This window comes from Fundulus heteroclitus, chromosome 15 (assembly GCF_011125445.2).
Source record: "Fundulus heteroclitus isolate FHET01 chromosome 15, MU-UCD_Fhet_4.1, whole genome shotgun sequence".
Lineage (NCBI taxonomy): Eukaryota > Metazoa > Chordata > Actinopteri > Cyprinodontiformes > Fundulidae > Fundulus > Fundulus heteroclitus.
In genome coordinates this window covers 30,121,677-30,142,724 of record NC_046375.1, presented here as the reverse complement: position 1 = coordinate 30,142,724, position 21,048 = coordinate 30,121,677, and the positions used below count along the sequence as shown (strand labels likewise).

Genomic DNA, 21,048 nt, shown 5'->3' with positions numbered 1-21,048 from the left:
GGGCAGGAGATTAATACCCTGAATGAGACTGTTTAGCAACTGTTTAGTAACTCCAGGTCTTTCGTTTGGCAACGTATTTCAGCCTTAGTTTGTCAAATACAGAGATAACAAATGAATAAGCATTAAAGTAAGGTTTATGGGTTGGGTTTCTGCAGTGTTATCAACGTGTAAAAGCTCATCTTAAGAACCAATGTCTGCTCAAAATGGTGATCTGCACCAAGTAATCTACTTTCAGCAGTTATCACCGGTTATTGCACCGTAAACTGCAGAAAATACGTGCAGAGTTGCTCTGTCTGCCTTTACTACCGTTGGCGCCTATGGCGGAGGGATATTTCAGCTGGATACAAAGTGTCTAGTGCAGGCAGGTCTCTTAAAAACCGCTGTTTCGTCACTTATTTTAGAGCCCAAATAAGCGATTTCACTTTCAGAAACATGCCCAAAAAAACCGCAACCCGTGACTTGAAATTTAGAAGCGCTTTTAGAAAAAAGAAGCCCAAAGTCGCATTAATTAAACAGTCTTTGGCAACAGTGAGCGCGGGTCTGTTTTGCTGCAGTTTTCTAGCACTCTTCAAACTACGGAAAGCGCAGAGGGTAAAAGAAACACAGTGCGGAGAGCACGGCGGGGAAAAGACATTAGGGAACGGTGTGTGTTTTGATGCGGAATTGTCGGCGTTATGATCTAACAAAGTTAACACGTTAATAACACGTTAAAACTGACAGCCCTAATTTATATACATTTTATTAAAATCCACAATATTACCTATTCAGACCGGGGGGGGGGGGGGGATATCTATCCCCCCCAGGGATAAAACATCAATGACCAGAGGGGGGGACGTCACAAACAGAGGGGGGGTAAATCCCCCCCATCCCCCCCCAGCAAATCGCACCCAGGCGCCAATTCACATCACATGTCGTCTCAAGGCACTTTACAAAGTCAAATTCGATCAAATCATACAGGCTGATCAAAAAGTTTCCTATCTATGGAAACCCAGTAGATTGCATCAAGTTTTGACAAACAGCTTTCACTCCTCATGAAAGAGCATAAAGCCACAGGAACAGTCGTCTGCATTGTCCATGGCTTTGCAATAATCACTCATATTGAACAAGCATGAAGTGACAGAGGAAAGGGAAACTTCCCTTTTTTGGGGAGGAAAACCTCCAGCAGAACCACGCTCAGTGTAAATGGTAATCTGCCTCGACCAACTGGGGGTTAGAGAAGACAGAGCAGAGACACAAGAAAGCACAGCAGCACACACTAATCCTGAAATCCTTTCTGTTATATGGTAAAAGCGGATGATCTGTCTCCCCTGAATGATGTCACAGCTAACAGAACACCTGTCCAGGTGTACCTACTATGAAGAAAAGAAATGACAGAGAACAAAAAGTTAAAATCAAAACAAACAATGCAAATTGGAGGGTGTCAGGATTCTGCAGGCAGTGCTGTGCAGTATTCTGTCAGCACTGCGTACTCTCTGCTCTTTCTCTCTCACAGGTGATTTCAGACAAGTGGCCGTGGTGCGCACCTGCGGCTCATTCGGCAGCTCGTGCTGGAGTATAAAAGCAGGGCTCAGTCAGCTAGAGGACGCCAGAGTGTTAATTGTTGTGGTTGGCTCACGCTTTGGATTCCAGGCGTTCCCTGGAGTACTGACATCTCAAGTCAACCCCTTGGATTCTCACTGTTCAGATCCTGCTCTGAAACCTCCTCTCGTGCCCCCTTGGTATTACCAAGCCTGACAGAGAACTCCTCCGGATTTTCCCTGTTTCCTCCAGCTGCTCACTGCTCCGGTGCTGCTCGGACCTCCGCCTAGTCCCATCTACCCGCTCACCTGTCGCTCAGACACCTAGTCCCACCTTAGAGAAGAGCTCCACTGAATCCGTCCTTCTGCTCCACTCCCCCCAGCTAGGTTTCCTGAACCCGGCGGTAAGCGCACCTCTCATTACAGCTGGTTTCCCTCCTCTGCCCCGTTTAACCTGTTCCCTCTCTTCCACAGCGTATCGGTCCCGGTTTCCCAATCACTGTCAGCCGCTCGCATTGTGATCCTCCCTCTATGTGATTCTCCATCCATCGCTCACTTAGTGAGCCTCCCTATCTGTGAACCTCTGTGCCTGAAATAAACATCTTAAACTGCTTTCTGCCTCCCGAGTGTGTTCTGCATGTGGGCCAAACACTTAAAAACCATGACAGAGTACAGTAGGAGAACTCAGCAAAGTCAGAAAAATAGACCCTGATGTCTTCCAGCGGCCTAAGCCTGTAGCAGCATAACTATATAGATAGCTCAGGGTAACCTAACCCACTCTAACTATAAGAGTTAGAAAATGTTCCTATTTTGTCAAAAAGGAACATTTTAAGCCTTGTCTTAAAAGTAAAGAAGGTGTCTGCCTCATGGACCAAAACTGGGAGTTGGTTCCACAGGAGAGGAGCCTGATAGCTAAAGGATCTCCCTCCCATTCTACTTTTAGAGACTCCAGGAACCACCAGTAGGCCTGCAGTCTGAGAGCGAAGTGGACTCTTAGTAACATACAGAGTAATCAAAGCTCTGATATATGATGGAGCTTGATTATTAAGGGCTATATACGTCAGAAGGACAATTTAAATTATATTCTTGATTTAATAGGAAGCCAATGAAGGGAAGCTAAAATTGGAGAAATAAAATCCCTCTTGTTGATTTTCATCAGAACTCTTGCAGAAGCATTTTGGATCAGCTGAAGGCTTCAAACTTCATTTTGTGGACTTCTTGATAGTAAACAATTACAATAGTCAAATCGTGAAGTAAAAATGCATCAACTAGTTTTTCAGTTTCACTCCTGGACAGAATATTTCTAATTTTGGCATTTTTTCCGGAGGTGAAAAAAGGAAACCCTGAAAACATGTTTAATATGGGCTTTAAATTATGTGTCTTGATAAAAAATAACACCAAGGTTTTTTACTTTAGCATCAGAGGCCAATTTAATGCCATACAAATTAAGTGATTCATTAAGGTCCAAAGATTACAACTTCTGTCTTGTCAGAATTTAAAAGCAGGGAATCCAGGTTTTGATGACATCAAGACATGCCTATAGTCAAAGTAATTCATTGGATTTATCAGGATTTATGGATAAATATAGCTAAGTGTCATCTGCAGTGGAAATTAATCCCATGCTGTGTGATCATTTTACCAACCGGAAGCATATACTGTCCCTGTGGTGCTACACTCTTTCAGGAGGAGTGAATGCTGCTCGTCAAGACTTGATGCAATCTACTGGGTTTCCTTAGATATGAAACTGATCAAAACTGTATAATATGATCCAAGCTGTATAATATGATTAAATTTGACTTTGGAAAGTGCCTTGAGATGACATGTATCATGAATTGGCGCTATATAAATAACATTTAATTGAATTGAATACATAGTAAAGAGAATTGTACGCAACCCTGTGATCCTCCACAAGTGACCCTAGAGTTTGAAGATTTATTAACATGAACAACCTGGAATCTTGGAATCCTGGAGATAAGATTTAAATCAGCCTAATACTTTCCTCTTAATCCCTACAGTACGTTCAAGTCTTTCTAGGATAATTTTGTGAACAACTGTGATTAAGAGTCTTTTGTTAAGAAGTCATCAATGAAAGAAGACCCTTTCTCCAGGGTAATGGACTGGGAGGACCGCCCACAGACATACCTTGTCTTTATGTAACGATAATGAAATGTTGGTGAGATACCAACTCAGATTTTACACACATTCACACATAACACAGAGACACAAGCAAGATATAATATTGAAGTAATTGAATTCACTGACAACACGTCCTCAGAAGCTGAAAGATAACTAGTCCTTAGCATTGAATTGAACTAAATTGAATTCCTTTATTAATCTCCCAGGGTGAAATTACATCATCTGATAAGATTTTAATAATCGAGTCAAAAAACACAGCAATTGCTAAAATGTATCAGACAAGCATTCTCAGAGAGGTTGAAAAGTGTGCAAATAGTCATTAAAAATATATAATTGTTTAAGTTAATTGATGGTCAAGTCAAAAAGACAGGTAGCAGTCAGTTTACAGAATGATGCTAATATACTATGCATATTCTATTCTATATTTTAATTCATTGGATATGAATAGCTAAATTTTAGGGTTGTCAAATGATAAAAAAATTTAATCGCAATTATTCGCATAGGGTGCCTTGAGATGACAGGTTTCATTAATTGGCACTGTAAAGTAGTGAGGTCGAGGATCAGCAAGGTGAACAAAAAAAACAACAGCCACCGGTTCCAGCTTCTTCTGATGACTTTATTTATCTCTTATGACTCTGAACACCCCTCTTTCTTCCTTGTTTGATTTAATGGCTATCTATCTATCTATCTATCTATCTATCTATCTATCTATCTATCTATCTATCTATCTATCTATCTATCTATCTATCTATCTATCTATCTATCTATCTATCTATCTATTAGTATTCTACTCATCTATTTAAGTCACAACTTCTATAGTCAAATTCTATGAAATAATTTAGTTTTCTTTAAATAATAAATAACTATTTGTATATGTTTAGTCCCACAGGCCAATAAAGCCCGATAGGACTCCTCCTTCAGCTTGACGGCTTCCCTCACCGCTGGTGTCCACCAGCGTGTTCGAGGGTTGCCGCCGCGACATGCACCGACAACCTTGCGGCCACAGCTCCGACTAGCCGCCTCAACAATAGAGGCGCAGAACATGGTCCATTCGGACTCGATGTCCCCCGCCTCCCTCAGGATGTGTTCAAAGTTCTCCCTGAAGTGGGAGTTAAAGCTCCGTCTCACAGGGGACTCTGCCAGACGTTCCCAGCAAACCCTCACAATACGTTTGGGCCTGCCAGGTATGACCGGCTTCCTCCCCCACCATCGGAGCCAACTCACCACCAGGTAGTGGTCGGTGGAGAGCTCTGCCCCTCTCTTCACCCTAGTGTCCAAGACATGCAGCCGCAGATCAGATGAAACGACAACAAAGTCGATCATTGAACTGCGGCCTAGGGTGTCCTGATGCCAAGAGCACATGTGGACACCCTTATGCTTGAACATGGTGTTTGTGAGTCCAACAACAGAACACCACTCGAGTTCAGATCAGGTGGGCCATTCCTCCCAACCACGCCCCTCCAGGTCCCACTGTCATTGCCCACGTGAGCATTGAAGTCCCCCAGCAAAACGAGGGAGTCCCCAGGAGGGGCACTCTCCAGTACCCCTTCCAAGGACTCCAAAAAGGGTGGGTAATCTGAACTGCCGTTTGGTGCATAAGCACAAACAACAGTCACAACACGTCCCCACACACGAATGCGGAGGGAGGCCACCCTCTTGTTCACCGAGCAGAACCCCAATGTGCAGACACCGAGATGAGGGGCAGCAAGTATGCCCACCCCAGCTCGGCGCCTCTCACCAGGGGCAACTCCAGAGTGGAAGAATGTCCAGCCCCTCTCGAGGAGACTGGTTCCAGAGCCAGAGAGGTACGTCGAGGTGAGTCCGACTATCTCTAGTCAGAACCTCTTAACCTCGCGCACAAGCTCAAACTCCTTCCCCACCAGAGAGGTGACATTCCACGTCCCAAGAGCCAGCTTCTGCAGCCGAGGATTGCAATGCCAAGGTCCCCGCCCTCTACTGCCACCTGTTGCACAATGCACCGACCCCTTTGGCCCCTCCGACAGGTGGTGAGCCCATCGGAAGGGGGGACCCATGTCGCCTCTTCGGGCTGAGCCCCACCTCCAGGCCTGGCTCCAAAGTGGGGCCCCGGTGACCCGCGTCCGGGCGAGGGAACACGAGATCCATTAATGTTACTCATCCTAAGGGGGGTTTGGGCTGATCTTTGTCTGGTCCCTCACCTAGGACTTGTCTGCCTTGGGTGACCCTACTAGGGGCTTAAAGCCCCTGACAGCGTAGCTCCTAGGATCATTGGGACACTCAAATCCCTCCACCACGGTAAGGTGGCAGCCCAGGGAGGAGATATTGGTGTTGTTTGAGTAATTTCTAAATCATTAATTTTTAATTATTTTCTTTTCTTTTTGTCATGGTTTACGTTTGGGTCTGGCTTCTTTTCCGGTTATTTTTCAGTTCATCCTCCTATCACTCAGCTCACTCTCCCTCAGCAACTAGTTACACCTGTTGGACACTCCCTACATAAGCTCACCTTAGTCTGTTCCTCGCTGCCGGCTCGTAATTCAGTCAAACCAACACCACGCCTGTCCTGTTATGTTCCTGTTTGATGCGCTGCTGGACTCTGTACCTCCGTTCCAGTCTTCATGATCTCTGGCTTCCCTCCCGGTTCTGCAGCAGCTCAGCTCCTCCGTTTCCTGGTCAGCCAGCTCCTGCACCCTACAACTCTGTCTGGTAACTGACTCTGGTTCTTCGTCGTCCATCATCCTCTGTTACAATAAACTCTCAAGATCAGCTCTGTGTGTACGTGCTGTGTCCGGGTTCAACCAAAGACAAATCATGACATTTTCAAATGCCCATACAAAACTCCTAATTTCTTTCTTTTTTTTTCCCCAACATGGATTTAAAATTTCCCAAGTTGGATGATCTAAATTATTATCTTTTAAATTCAACCAATAATTTATTTCTAGTTTTGTTCTTCTTAAATCTAACGGCATTTCTCCCATTTCTACTTCTATCGCTGCTGTTGGTGTGGTTTTAAATGCTCCAGCACATAATCTTAATGCCTGACATTGGATAATGTCTAATTTAGCCAGATGTGTTTTAGCTACTGAAACGTAAACTATACAACCAAACTCTATGTTAGATCTTACCATACCTGTTTAAATCTGTTGCCTATCTCCTCTCCAGTCACTGCCAGCCAAGCATCTCAAAATAACTTTTTGAATATGTATATTCCATTTAGTTTTTCATCAAAGCATAGTCCTACAAATCTTATACATTTTACTTGCTCTAATTCTTGGTTATATAATTAAAATTTTATTTCCTTGTTTATTTTTTTCTGATTAAATATCATTACTTTTGTTTTTTCAACCGAAAACTTAAATTCCCATTTGCAACTCCCATTTCTCTATTTCAACAATAACATCTTGTAATTTCTTTACAATAAAATCAAAATTTTTCCAAACAGCTCCATTATCTGCAAAAAGTGAACATCCCATTCTTTTTCCAATATCTTTAAATACATCATTTATCATTATTGAGAACTATAACAGATTTATAATACTCCCCTGTGGAGTTCCATTTTCTACTATATATTTTCCTGAGATCACTTCACCAATTCTAACTTGTAATTTCCTATTCGTTAAATTTAATCCATTTAAATATTTTCCCTTTAATACCCAACATGTACAATTAAATAATAATTCCTCAACCCACATCATATCATATGCTTTTTCTATATCAAAAAATTCTGCCACTTCACTTTTATTTACTTGTGCTCTTCTAATTTCATGCTCTAGACATATGGATCATTAGTACTCCTCCCTTTTCAAAAAACACTTTGATATTTTCACATATATCCTTTATTATTTAAATAATATACTAGTCTATTATTAATCATTTTTTTCCATTATTTTACATCGCTTTGATGTTAAAACTATTGGTCTGTAATTTTGTGTGTTTGAATTATCTTTCCCTGGTTTAGATATTGGTACTATAATCATCTGTAATTTTTTCTTCCAGCTTCCAAGGACTCAATGTTTTTATAGCTACTTGGAACACACCTGCACTTGAGTGGACCAAGCCACAATTAAACAGGGAGAAAAAACAAACAAAAGCTAAACAGAAAAACAAGAATAAAATTATTAATCTAATTTACAAACTCATCTACATAATGAGATGGTCTACAAAATAAACCATGTAATACAAAATAACTCAAAAAGTTACTTTAAAGAAAAACAAACAAAGCAATACTCAAAAGAAACCCATCTAGTTGGTAGAACCCAGGCAGGCAATCAATGACATCATCCAAACATTTAAGCAGGAAATACTGGGCCATCCCCTCCCATACTCCTGCCCTCATAGACGACATATATGTAGACGCCTCGTCGGGCGGGTTCTGCCTATGCTGCAGATGCGTCAGAGCGTCCGTCATGCTGTATGTGTCAAATCTGCAGTTAGTCTGAGTCGCTTAAACAGTATCAGAGTTTTAATCTCAGAACATACTTTATATTCGAAATATTTTTTGTAATATTCCGAGTTTATTTTTGGATCCCTTTGGCTTCATTCTCCTGACTTTATACTCGTAAAGAATAAAAATAATTAAAAGAATCTAACCTGGCCCTATTACTCCAGGACTAGAATAGTTCTGCAAGCTGTGACTATTCTGGAAATGTTCCCCCTTAATTCTCATAATATGACGTTTTTTTTCTCATAATATTACCACTTTTGTCTTTTTTTTTAACTTTACTGTCTTAGAACTTTTTTTTTCATATTAGTAACTTTCTCTTTAATACTTTAATACGTGCAGTGAGGGGAGGCAAGTGAGGCCAGGACTCACTTGTCATCATGGATAGAAAGAAAATATATAATAACATAATATAAATTTTGATTCACTCAGTCATTTGTAATAAGTAATTTTTTTATCTAATTTCCTCATTTTTAATCATATACTCTTTAAAATCACAGACTTTTCGCTATTTTTCATGTAAATCCTTGGTGGCGCTTGATAGCGAAGCCAGTGAGGCCGCAGTGAGCTTGGCCTACCCTGGGATTGCACAATCCCATGTTAACTGCGCTGACTTCCATTCTGTGAATGCATCTTTCTGTCTCTAGATAATAAATTCAATTGTTATCTTGAAAGAAGATAAAGAGGACTTTTACCAGAAAATGACCGATATTTTTGTTCAGAAAGAGGGTCGCATGGACTTTATTTATAAGTAGAGTTAAGACAGCGATAATTATTCATGTTTTGTTTTTGTAATGAAATGTGTGTAATGTGGGTTATAGTTTTTAAATGTGTTACAAATGCAGAAATCCATCATAATATTTTTTCCATGTCTTTTGGTGATTTGATTTGGCTCAATCAGTCTCCTTTAGCACTTTGCAATGAGTCTACTCTGTAGAGTGTATATATTTGTAGATCTGACTCTGATAACGTCAGTGCCTCACCAGCTATGAACCCTACCGCACGTCACTGATATAGATATATACATATCAGAATCAGATATACTTTAATGATCCCAGAGGGAAATTATCTTCATATATGTGTGTGTATATATATATATATATATATATTAGGGCTGGGCAACGATTAAAATATTTAATCGCGATTAATCGCCCTGATTAATCGCGATTAATCGCGATTAATCGCATTGTATTTACAAACTCCAAGAATGAATTCAAAAGTAGTGTAAAGAGCACTTTTATTTTAATGTTCTGCTGCCATATGAACCAAAGTGTTGTAACATTTGTAGCACTTATTTTATACTGGATATTTTCAACCCATCTATTGAATTTAGTGCACTAGTTGATCTTTTCTTCATAAGAGAACAGCAAGCACTGCAGCCAAAATATGGCCTTTTTTGACCTGCTGTGTATTAGCCAGTCCCTAAGCTTGATGTATCATGAAACTGTTGACCTTTTGGGTTTTGTGGTTTTTATTTTATTATTACAATTAAATAATAATAATAATAATGTTATGTTATGTTCAGTGTTTTTTTCGCTAATCCACCTCTTATATATTTCAATCCTTATGTAATTTTGTCTGTGTTGTGTGCACCTGCCTGTTGCTTTAATCCTATACATTTCCCCGTCGTGGGATAAAAAAAGGATTAGCTAATGTTATCTTATCTTAAATAACACTTTTTAATATATGTACTGGGTTCTTTCAAGGTCTTAATTACATGTTATGTGTGGGCTCCAGTAACATCCATCCATCCATCCATCCATCCACTGATCTACCTGGATGTTCCCAGGAGGACTGAAACGCCTCAGTCAGTGACGTCTGTGGGTCTGTCGGGGCAGTGAGAGAAGTTTCGTCTCCTCTCTCCGTTTCTGGGGCTCGACGTTTTCATGTTTTTTCACGTGCTTAGATAAATTTGTTGTGTTTCCACTGAAATGAACCGGCTTTTTACAAAACATACAGCTTGATTTCATTTACGGTATTAAAATAAAGCCAAACGGTGCTACATCCTCTGTTCATGTTTTTCCGCTGCTGCGGTCTCTCTCCGCTGTTTGTGTGTTAAGTTTGTGTGAAAGCTGAGTGGGCGGGCCAGGCTGAGCCTGCGTGCTGATTGGCTGGCGCTGCTGAGCCATGTACGAGAGGGGAGGGGAAGCGGGAGAGTGCTGCCGTGACAGCGCGCTGCAGTCAGCGCGCTGCTGACTGACACTGACTGAAAGCATTTGAGCAACATGCGTTAATGCGCGATAAAATAAATATCGCCGTTAATAGTCTAATGAATTAACGCGAAATTAACGCGTTAACTTGCCCAGCCCTAATATATATATATATATAAATAAATAAAAACGGTACGTTACATATCTGTAACTTCATGGTGACGTTGACATGCGAACCTGTGCCCAACAAGACGTCTACGTATATGATGTCTATGCCTGCCCTGCTGCAGATCCACAAGGGACAAACGTTGGTGAGTAAAAAGGAAAACAAATACCATGAATATACTTTGAAACCAAATAAACAAGTTTAACCAATAATCCATGTAATGGATGGTGAGCTATTTAAAATAAATTGCCTAATTAATATTTTTGTAAACTATCAAGTAAATTATTCAAAGTGAATTTTATGAATTAAGAATGATGCATATTGTTTATGGATGTTTGTCTGTTTTGATTAGCATTGTGGTGGTTTATGTTTTCTTTAATGTTATTTGCAATTTGTAATGTTTTGAGAGTTTTGTGTGTACCTCACGGGGTGCCGTAGATAATGAGGGCGGGCTCTATAAAAGCTGGTACAATCATTGTTCCAATGAATGGCTTGAACTGTCAAAATGTGTAACCAAGAAAGCAACATAGTATTCCCCAGTGAAAGCAGCGAGGTACGTTTTTGTTTGTTTTTATTTTGTTGTTTTGTAAGTTTGTTTTGTATTCTAATATTTGTATATGTTTTAGTTTTCACAGTGACTTTGGTGACTTTGGTGACTGAGAGACTGTGTACCTTTGGTGACTGTGATGGAGCTTCAAAGAAAATAAAACGCTAAAATCACCCGTCGAGACCGGCTGAATAATTCAAGTACTGGGGAGCTGCTACAATCCAGAAGTAGTAGCTTTAACCTAATTAGATGGAAACTGCAACATAATGCTAACACAAACAAAATTGGGGACAGTAAGTGAAGCAAAGTTGCAAACTAATGTTTAAATTTAAGCATTATGACCAGCTACAGAAAGTAAATGAATCATAAATAAGAATAAGGGACATGTGGTGAACACAAACTTAGCCACTTTGTCATAGGCGCTATATAAATATAATTTAATTGAAAAATGAAACAATTGTTTGTATATTTACAACAGAATACAAGATAGTTCTTTTTTACAATAAAGTCATAATGTTATTGTCATGATTTGTCTTGGATGAACCCAGAACACACACACACAGAGCTGGTTTCCAGAGTTTATTGAAGCAGCAGGAAGTGGACGATGAAAGTCAGTCATTTTACCATTCGGAGGTTGCAGGGGTACAGGAACTGGCAGACAGGAACAGACTGGAGCAGACAGGAACAGGACCAGGAGACGAACGGGAAACAGGACAGGCATGATGGTCAGAAGACTGCAGACGAACCGGTGACTATGGACAAACTGAGGTGAGTCTATATAGTGGTGAGAGCAGGTGGAATGAGTGATTGCAAAAAAATAAAAAGACTGGAACCTTTCGGGTGCAGGTACCTCTCGGTACTTGCACCCGACGCCCGCCCTTTGAGAGCGCGACCCCCGCCCTTTGAGAGCGCTGGAACCAGACCAACCAGAAGCGAGGCGTCGCATCACAGCGACCCAGGCGAGACCAACCAGAAGCGAGGCGTTGCAGAACAGTGACCCAGGCAAGATGAAACCAGAGGCGAGGCATCGCGGAACAGCGACCCAGGCGAGACAAACCAAAGGCAGGGCATTGTGGCCTACGATCCCGGCTAGACGAACCAGCGGCGAGGCGTCGCGGAACAGCGACCCAGGTGAGACGAACCAGAGGCGAAGGCACCCACGGAGATCCTGGGCTGAAGCAGAGGCGAATCCAGAATTCTGCCAGCTCCTGCACCAAGCTCTGTGTGTGACTGAATTCATCCTTTGACCGGTTCGTTCTGTCATGATTTGTCTTGGATGAACCCAGAACACAGCACACACACACATAGAGCTGGTTTCCAGAGTTTATTGAAGCAGCAGGAAGTGGACGATGAAAGCCAGAGTCATTTTACCAGACGGAGGTTGCAGGGGTACAGGAACTGGCAGACAGGAACAGACCGGAGCAGACAGGAACAGGACCAGGAGACGAACAGGAAACAGCACAGGCATGATGGTGAGAAGACTGCAGACGAACCGGTGACTATGGACAAACTGAGGTGAGTCTATATAGCGGTGAGAGCAGGTGGAATGAGTCCATGGTGATTACAGCCTGACAGGTGTTCGTGATCAGGGCTGCACTGGCGAAGGAGCCAGAAAATGTTCAGAGTGCAGCCTTCAGGCTGCATCATGACAGTTATATGTTGAGTTCTCAGGCGCATGTAGTCCACTGCATTGGACACATCTGTAACTTCATGAAATAATGTTATTAAAAAAAAAAATTTTTTTTCATGTCCTGACAAGAATAGAAACACAAAAAAAGTCTAGACCAAGGCTTTCATAATTCATGCATCAGAGGGCTACAAACCTAAATCAGTCCCACCAGTTTGATCAGACTGGTTTTCCTTCCAGAAGCTTTTTACAATTTTTCTGGCCCAAAGTCATACCACTTAAAGTCTAACTCTTGGACTGAAAAAAAATCCTGAAAACCATTGAATAACTTCCAGAACAAGGTAAACTTTGAATATTCATGTATCAAAAGTGTTTAAATTAAGTTTAAATATGAAATATTGTGCATTTTTTACACCCATTATGGTATTCCGTGTTTAACTGCTGCCTCCGTTTACAATCTGCCATTTCTGACGTGTGACGTCAGTTCAAGAACACCGAGAATGCTCGAAGTGAACTTGCATAGAAACACACATTGTTTACATTGTACAACCAGTACGGCGAACAAGGATATATATGGAGATTTTCCAGTATCTTCTTTCACACACCAAATCTGCTGATCCACGTCTACTTTGATCAAGCGCTTTAAAAAAAATTGCCGAATTAAGTCCACAATAAAATGCCTTCTAGGTGCGTAGTTGGTGGCTGTAGTTTCGGTTATAGGCCTAGTGCATACCACGGTGAAGTTGGTTTGACATTGGACATTCAAGCTCCGCGGCGTCAGCAGGATCTAGCTCACGGTTGATCCGGTTGAAGGACTCCGATTTCGGCTAGCATCTCTCAGCTGCTCCCTTCTACCATACCCGGTGGGACCGTCAACAAATCTGATTTGATTTTTGTTTCTTAAGAGTGCTCTGCTGACTCCACGGAGCTTGAATGTCCAATGTCAAACCAACTTCACTGCGGTCTAGTGCAGGCCAGAAAGTAGCGCTACATACTTGGCCAAAAGATCAAAAGGTTCGAAAGAAATGGGATAAATTCGTAAAAGAAACGCGAAAGAACTGGATTGCCAGCAGTGACAAAAGTGTTTTATGCAATTCACACTTCACGAGCGAGGATTTTGAAGGGTACTTACAATGGAGCATGGGCTCTATATCTTGGGCAGCGTTAGATATAGTCTCCTCAGGTTCACCTTGTTCAAACTCCGTTTCTTCGTATATATATTCGGTATCGGAGTCGCCGATGCTTGAGGTGGAGTTTGTAGATACATTTTTTGTACGTAGAGTAAGAGTTATTAATTAAATTTAATAAATCGGTAGCGAAAGTCGTAGTGTTAGCAGCCGGATGCACAGTACTATTTCTGTTTGTGACGTCACATTCCGGAGCAGCCCGATTGAGGAATGTTCGGGCTCTTTCGCTTATACAGCAAGTTTTATCGAAATTACTTCCAAACGGTGCACATAATTCACATATAATATACATTTCTTTACTCTGGTGACTATTTGCATCTGTGTTAAAATACATTCAGTCCAAGAGTTGGACTTTAAAAGGTAAAGATATCAAATTACAAGGCAATGTGTCTAAACCTATCAATTTGAATTTTTTAAAACTCTTTTAAATTTGCAATGCCTCATTACTTGGACATTTAGCAATCAGACAATGTTGTTAATCCCAACAGACATAAAATTGGAAAGGTCTAGTCTGATTCAATGGGAGAAAAAAAAGACTCTTCTCTTTGATACAGTGTATGTAAATATTTGGTTTTAACTTTATATGGTGTTAGTTATCTGTTTTGTTGACAGGAATGACACTGGAGGTTGCACCTGGTATATGGGGAAGTGTCTTTGCTGTGTTAAAACACACACGCATAGCCATCTGCCAAGTACTATTGTCTCCAACCACCAAAACCATTTCATGCGAAAACTCATTTTCAGCCTCTTAATTATTTTTCATTATAGCAGTGCTGAGGAGTAGATTGGAATTGGGCAGTAATTGCTCGGCCTCAGCGGTGAAACAAACCTAAAGCATCATTTTAGATGAAGTGTGACAGAGAGACATCTCACCACTGTGGAGGACCTATTAGCTTGCTTCCTCTTTTCTGATCATCTATAAAAGTGGGATTGTGGTCAGTGCAAGGTCAGAGTGGCAGCCTTTTAAGAAGCCAAAATGCCTGTGGCAGTCTGTGGAAGATGTTGATAACCTTGTTGTTGGTATTTCAGCTGTCCTTAAGCATGTCCGATTGAGAGTGGCTGTCACATTGCGAAGTACTTTACTATTTTCCTGGAGCTGCCACTGGAACTAAAGGGGGCAGCTCCTGCTGGTTTAAGAAGGATGTGTTCAGCACAGCTTGTAAGGTTGCTGTAAGGATTATCTTTCTTTTTTTCCTTCATCTGTGCTGTGATAGAAAATCTTCTCCAAATGTGCTATCAGGAGCAGTGCTGTCAATCAATACAGCTCTCTGCAAGAGGTAAAAAGTGGTCTCCTCTGTCATTTCGCCTCAGTGCCCCCATGCCTGTCCTAAAGTCTCAGTTTATCTTCCCTGCTTTTGCCTGTTTCTTATCAAACACCAGAACTAAGAACATTAACTGGCAAAGAATGTGCTTCACAAATAGGTAACAAGTTCCAAAGTGCTCGGATGTAGTCACCGATTTAGCTCTGTTTAATATTTGCCTTTCCTTTTTCTTTTCTGTTTGTCGGTGTGGCCTAGGAGATATTTTCTCATATTTTACAGATTTTTTTCAGTGCTACCCTATGCAAAGTACCATGGCCTTCCTTAAAAGTCTGGTTCGAGGTCTAAATCCAGACTAATTTGAAAGTCAATCTGGACTCGGGCCAAGGACCTGGCTTAAACAAGGAATTCAACCATTAGAAATGTGGAATATCATAATTTGTTCACTTTTCCATTTGACATAGAAAATATCCATAGGGTAAAATTTTCTATAAGTGGACTTTACATTGACATTCACACTGAAATATCAGTACCAGAGAGCATTTCTTGCCTACTGACTGCTGGCAACCTCTGTTTTGTGACCCACTGAGCTGAAGCCCAGCTCTACCAAGCTGCAGGTCTGACTGTCCCAGAGCTCTGTTCATCAATAACATCAATCTGCAAAGAAAAATGGATAAAGAGGATAACGTCTGCTGTGCAGTTGAACCCATTTAAGTTATTTAAATGTACAGTTCCTGCTCAGAAACCCTTTTTGTTATACTGGGTGAAATGGTCCTTCCATCCTGAGAGTAGTCAAAACTTTATGCATTTAGAAAAGGGAGCAAAAAAAAAAATACCACTGTGAGAGCCACAGGGTGGCAAAAATCTCTGAACAATCCCTGCCATTCTGTCTGAATGCACAACCCACCCTGATAACCCATCCAAACTGCCATCTTCCTCAAACATCAGGTCAACTATGATGCCCTCCCAGAAACGCCACTTCCTCATTTCCAGCAGCTGTGAACACAAATGGAACAGACACTAAATATGGATCTTCACGTTGATTTTCATTTTATTTTAGGTTTGTCACTTACATAATATAATATAGTACAAAATGATAAACAGAAACTACAAATGGTTTCATCGTCTAACATGTCCATCCCTTGTGGGGTCGCAAGGGGTGCTGGTGCCTATCTCCAGCTGTCAATGGGCGATATGCACGGTACACTCTGGACAGGTTGCCAGGCTATTGCAGGGCAACAGAGAGACAAACAACCATTCTCGCACACACTCACACCTAAGGAGAATTTAGAAAGGCTAATTAACCTAACAGTCATGTTTTTGGACTGTCGGAGGAAGCCGGAGTACCTGGAGAGAATCCTCGCATGCACAGGGAGAACATGCAAACTCCATGCAGAAAGATCCAGGGCAAGGGTACGACTCGAACCCAGGACCTTCTTGCTGCATGGCTGCAGCGCTACCCACTGTCACACTGTGCAGCCATAAATCAGTAATATCTAACTGACAAACTGGTCTGGAATAACAAATTCTAAAACTTAAATGTAATTAAGCCTGTGTTAATCATGTTGTACTAGCCTAATCCTGCTTCGCTACTAAAGGCCCATTTTTACCCCGGTTTAAGATTTGACAATAAATGAGGAAACATTGATCAGAGGTAAAACATTGCAATATGCATATTTAATTTATTAGAAATTAAATATGGAGGCAAGAGTATTACATTACCATTATAAGATGATTTCACAGCGCGATGTAGGATTCTGTCTGAAGTTTTGGAAGACATCCTTTTTATCAACTTAGTTCTCCTTCTAATCTCAGGGGGAGGGTAGTTGAGCCCCTCTGTTTGGAACAAAGAAACCCTTCTGGTTCTGACCACCCCCCCGGCAATAAACCTTCATGATGTTATTCTACCCAGCAACAGGGAAGAGACACACCTTCTGCCTGACTAAGATATTTTCTTAACACCTGTTTGTTGCTGCCATGAAGAGTTTAATTGAACATTTACACAGGCATGTTGCGTTACAATTTGGGCAAAATACCATCATATTGGTTGGGTAGTATCAGTGTATTTCCAGAAAGCTTGCAGATTTGCAAGTCCAGCTTCTCAGGGATAGTTCGTCTGGTACATTCATGCAAAGTGCAGTTTTTCTGTTACATTGGTCTGTGAATCATTTGCTGCTTCTCTTTTTTATACTTGGACATCTCATTATTATCTAAACATGCTGTATTATCTATTAATAATTGCACATCATGTTCACTTTCTGATGTCTTTCTCCTGTGTTGTACAGCTTAAACTTAAATGTAGCTTTTTTTTTTACAATGTGCTCTTGCCCTTTTGTCATGATTTTGTCTTGGATGAACCCGGACACAGCACACACACACAGAGTAGGTTTTAAGAGAGTTTATTGCAGGTAGTGGATGGAGATGACATGGAGAACCAGAGTTTGTTACCAGGCAGAGGTGAAGGATGCAGGAGCTGACTGACAGGTGCGAGAGTTCATAGCTTCTCATAGACGAGTCGCAGAGTACACAGCTTCACAGAGACGATTAGCAGAGTCCACAGCTTCACCGAGACGACTAGCAGAGTCCACAGCTTCACCGAGACGACTAGCAGAGTCCACAGCTTCTCAGAGATGGCTAGCAGAGTTAACAGTTTCTTAGAGACGGTTAGCAGAGTCCACAGCTTCTCAAAGACGGCTAGCAGAGTCAACAGCTTCTCAGAGACGGCTAGCAGAGTCCACAGCTTCTCAGGGACAGCTAGCAGATTTAACAGCTTCTTAGAGACGGCTAGCAGGACTAACCTTGAGAAGAAGCAGAGGTGGCAGGGTACCAGTTATGCAGGAGACAAATACAGACAGGCATGGAGTAGGTGTTGAACGACAACGGACCAGCAGAGGAGTGACAGCAGAGTGAGGGTTAAGTAGGGAGGCTGGAAGGTGTAGTGAGTCTGGCTAATTAGTGACTGACAGGTGTGACTAACTGCAGCAGGAGTGAAGGGAAGGCTGAGTGGACTGCAAAATGACAAGAAAAGAAGCCAGACAAAACTTAATCCATGACACGTTTTGATCAGTTTCTCGAGGAATGCTCATTCTTTGCTTTTCTCTGAATGTTTTTGATTTGCATCCGTGTGTTCTGTATGCATTCAGAGCTGATGGAAGTGAGACAAACAGTGCACTGCCCAGTTGGGCGGGATCTGTGGCAATGCACCTGGCCCTTTTCTGAACTACTGCAACATAAACCGAGTCCGGATCTGGTAGACAGCATCCCACAATTCCCTGTGCTGTCCTCATCACATGCTAAATCCTTCCTTTCCTGTGCTATGGAGCTCCCACACCACACTGTCATGCTGAGGCCTTATACACATGTGGCCGGGTCTTGATAAAGACAAATATCTCCCCCACATTGTTTTTAAAAATTATATCTTACACACACGATTGTTCTTTAAAAATGCAAACCCATGTAAATTTACACGTCAATGGCAGATGAATATCCTGTTGAAAACCTTACACTTACAGTTATTGAAACCCAATAAAATGAATGCTAATCTGTCCTCAAACAATTTCTAAACTTATCATGAATGATAATACGATGAACAAAACGTTAGCTCAACAATTATCAATTTTCATAGTGCAACAGTGGCCACCATTGGTCATCTTTTGACAAAGATCAAAAGAGAACCCCTCTAAGATGATCCCTACAGTGGTGTAACCTACTCGTAAAGTTGTGCAACATACCCCTACTGGTGTAACTAGATAATTGGATATTCACATACTATCAAGCTGTACACCATTAAATCAGGCTCCTTCTTTTCTATACAGGAAGAGGACACCTATGTGTATCTCCTACAATCATGGCATAGAAGGTCCATGTAAACCATTACATGATTGTATTAATCTACTTTTTTCATTATATGCCTGAAACTTAATTTTATGACTATGTTTTTTCTTACTAACACAGAGTGAGCATGGCAGAGAACGCAGGGGGTATGGCAGGGAAAGCACAGGGAACATGGCAGGGAACACACAGGGAGCATGTCATAGAATCTGCAGGGAGTATGGCAGAGAACGCAGGGAGCATGGCAGAGAACGCAGGGGGTATGGCAGAGAACGCACAGGGAACACAGGGAGCATGGCAGGGAACACATAGGGAGCATGTCATAGAATATGGCAGGGAGCATGGCATAGAACGCAGGGAGCATGGCAGAGAACGCTGGGAGCATGGCAGAGAACGCAGGGAGCATGGCAGAGAATGCAGGGAACACACAGGGAGTATGGCAGAGAATGCAGGGAGCATGGCAGAGAACGCAGGGAACACGCAGGGAGCATGGCAGGGAGCATAGAAAGGAACATGGCAGGGCAGGCCGCATGGCAGGCAGAGGCATGGCAGGGCAAGCCGCATTGCGGGAAATATGGCAGGGAGCATGGCAGAGAATGCAGGGAACATGGCAGGGCAGAGGCATTGCAGGCTGCATAGAAGGAAACATGGCAAGGAGCGTAGAAGGAAACATGGCAAGGAGCGTAGAAGGAAACATGGCAAGGAGCGTAGAAGGAAACATGGAAAGGAGCATGGAAGGAAACATGGCAGAGGGCATGTCAGGGCAGGCTGCATGGCAGAGGGCATGGCAGAGAATGCAGGGAGTATGACAGAGAACGCAGGGAACACACAGGGAGCATAGAAGGTAACATTGCAGGGCAGGCCGCATGGCAGGTAGAAGCATGGCAGGGCAAGCTGCATGGCAGGTAGCATGGCGGGAAATATGGCAGGGAGCATGGCAGAGAACGCAGGGAACATGGCAGTGCAGGCTACATGGCAGGGCAGAGGCATTGCAGGCCGCATAGAAGGAAACATGGCAAGGAGCGTAGAAGGAAACATGGCAAGGAGCGTAGAAGGAAACATGGAAAGGAGTGTAGAAGTAAACATGGAAAGGAGCATAGAAGAAAACATGGAAAGGAGCCTGGAAGGAAACATGGCAGAGGGCATGTCAGGGCAGGCTGCATGGCAGAGGGCATGGCAGAGAACGCAGGGAGTATGGCAGAGAACGCAGGGAGTATGGCAGAAAACGCAGGGAGTATGGCAGAGAACGCGGGGAGTATGGCAGAGAACGCGGGGAACACACAGGGAGCATGCAGGAAGCATAGAAGATAACATTGCAGGAAGCATGGCAAGTAGCATGCAGGGAACGAACATGGCATATGACATAACAAATGACAGGACAAAGGAGAAGACAATGGACAGGATGCCTTGTCAACAGAACCAATGACAAGACAATTGACAGGATGAATGACAGAAGTTGCTTATAGGTGATGCACATGAATTAATAAATGAATGACCATGAAAGAATGAACAGAATGACAGGACGCCTGCATGGCGAGACGCCTGGATGACAGAATAAATGACAGGAGATGCATGAATGAATGACCATAAAGGAATGAACAGGATGATAGGACAACTGCATGGCGGGACGCCTGGATGACAGGATAAATGACAGAGGATGCTTAGGGATGATGCACATAAATGAATGAGTGACCAAGAAGGAATGAACAGAACAGGACGCGGGCTTAATGAGACTTGAATGAGATTTGAATCCACCACCAGTATCCGCAGTTAGATTACCTTGAAGATTAGCATTAGGCGGCTAAAATGAATGAAAAGTCAGAGCAGATATGTGAGGCATGCTGATGATAGCCATCGGCCAGCGATTGGCTCCACGAGCATCAGCTGTTGCGCAGCTCACATCCTGAATCCTGAAATAACTCTAGATGAAAGGCTACAAGATTGACAGTTTCTTTGACAATTTCACAAATCTGCAAACCAACTGTTTTTAGAATCCCCCAAAACTTACGGATGCACATCCGTAAAATTAAACGCATCTACAGACAAAAGGCATCATTATAGAAAGTATATTTCAAATCCGGACGAGAAGCATGCCAGACCAGAAGGAAAGTTCAGAACAGCAACTCTTAACCAGAGTATCCTGTTCAAGGAGGGAAGGGATTGGAATTAGTGAGCTCAAGCTGCCTGGAAATAAAAACGTGACTCTTGAAA

General features: G+C 42.3%; 1 long non-coding RNA gene across 1 annotated transcript; it reads left to right on the top strand.

Annotated features, from left to right (window-relative positions):
* The first annotated feature begins 14,972 nt into the window (after window positions 1-14,972).
* On the top strand, window positions 14,973-18,999 carry LOC110369588. Its single transcript, XR_002429202.2, has 3 exons — window positions 14,973-15,024; window positions 18,822-18,865; window positions 18,961-18,999. It is a non-coding gene; the product is annotated as an uncharacterized LOC110369588 (long non-coding RNA).
* The last annotated feature ends 2,049 nt before the right edge of the window (window positions 19,000-21,048 follow it).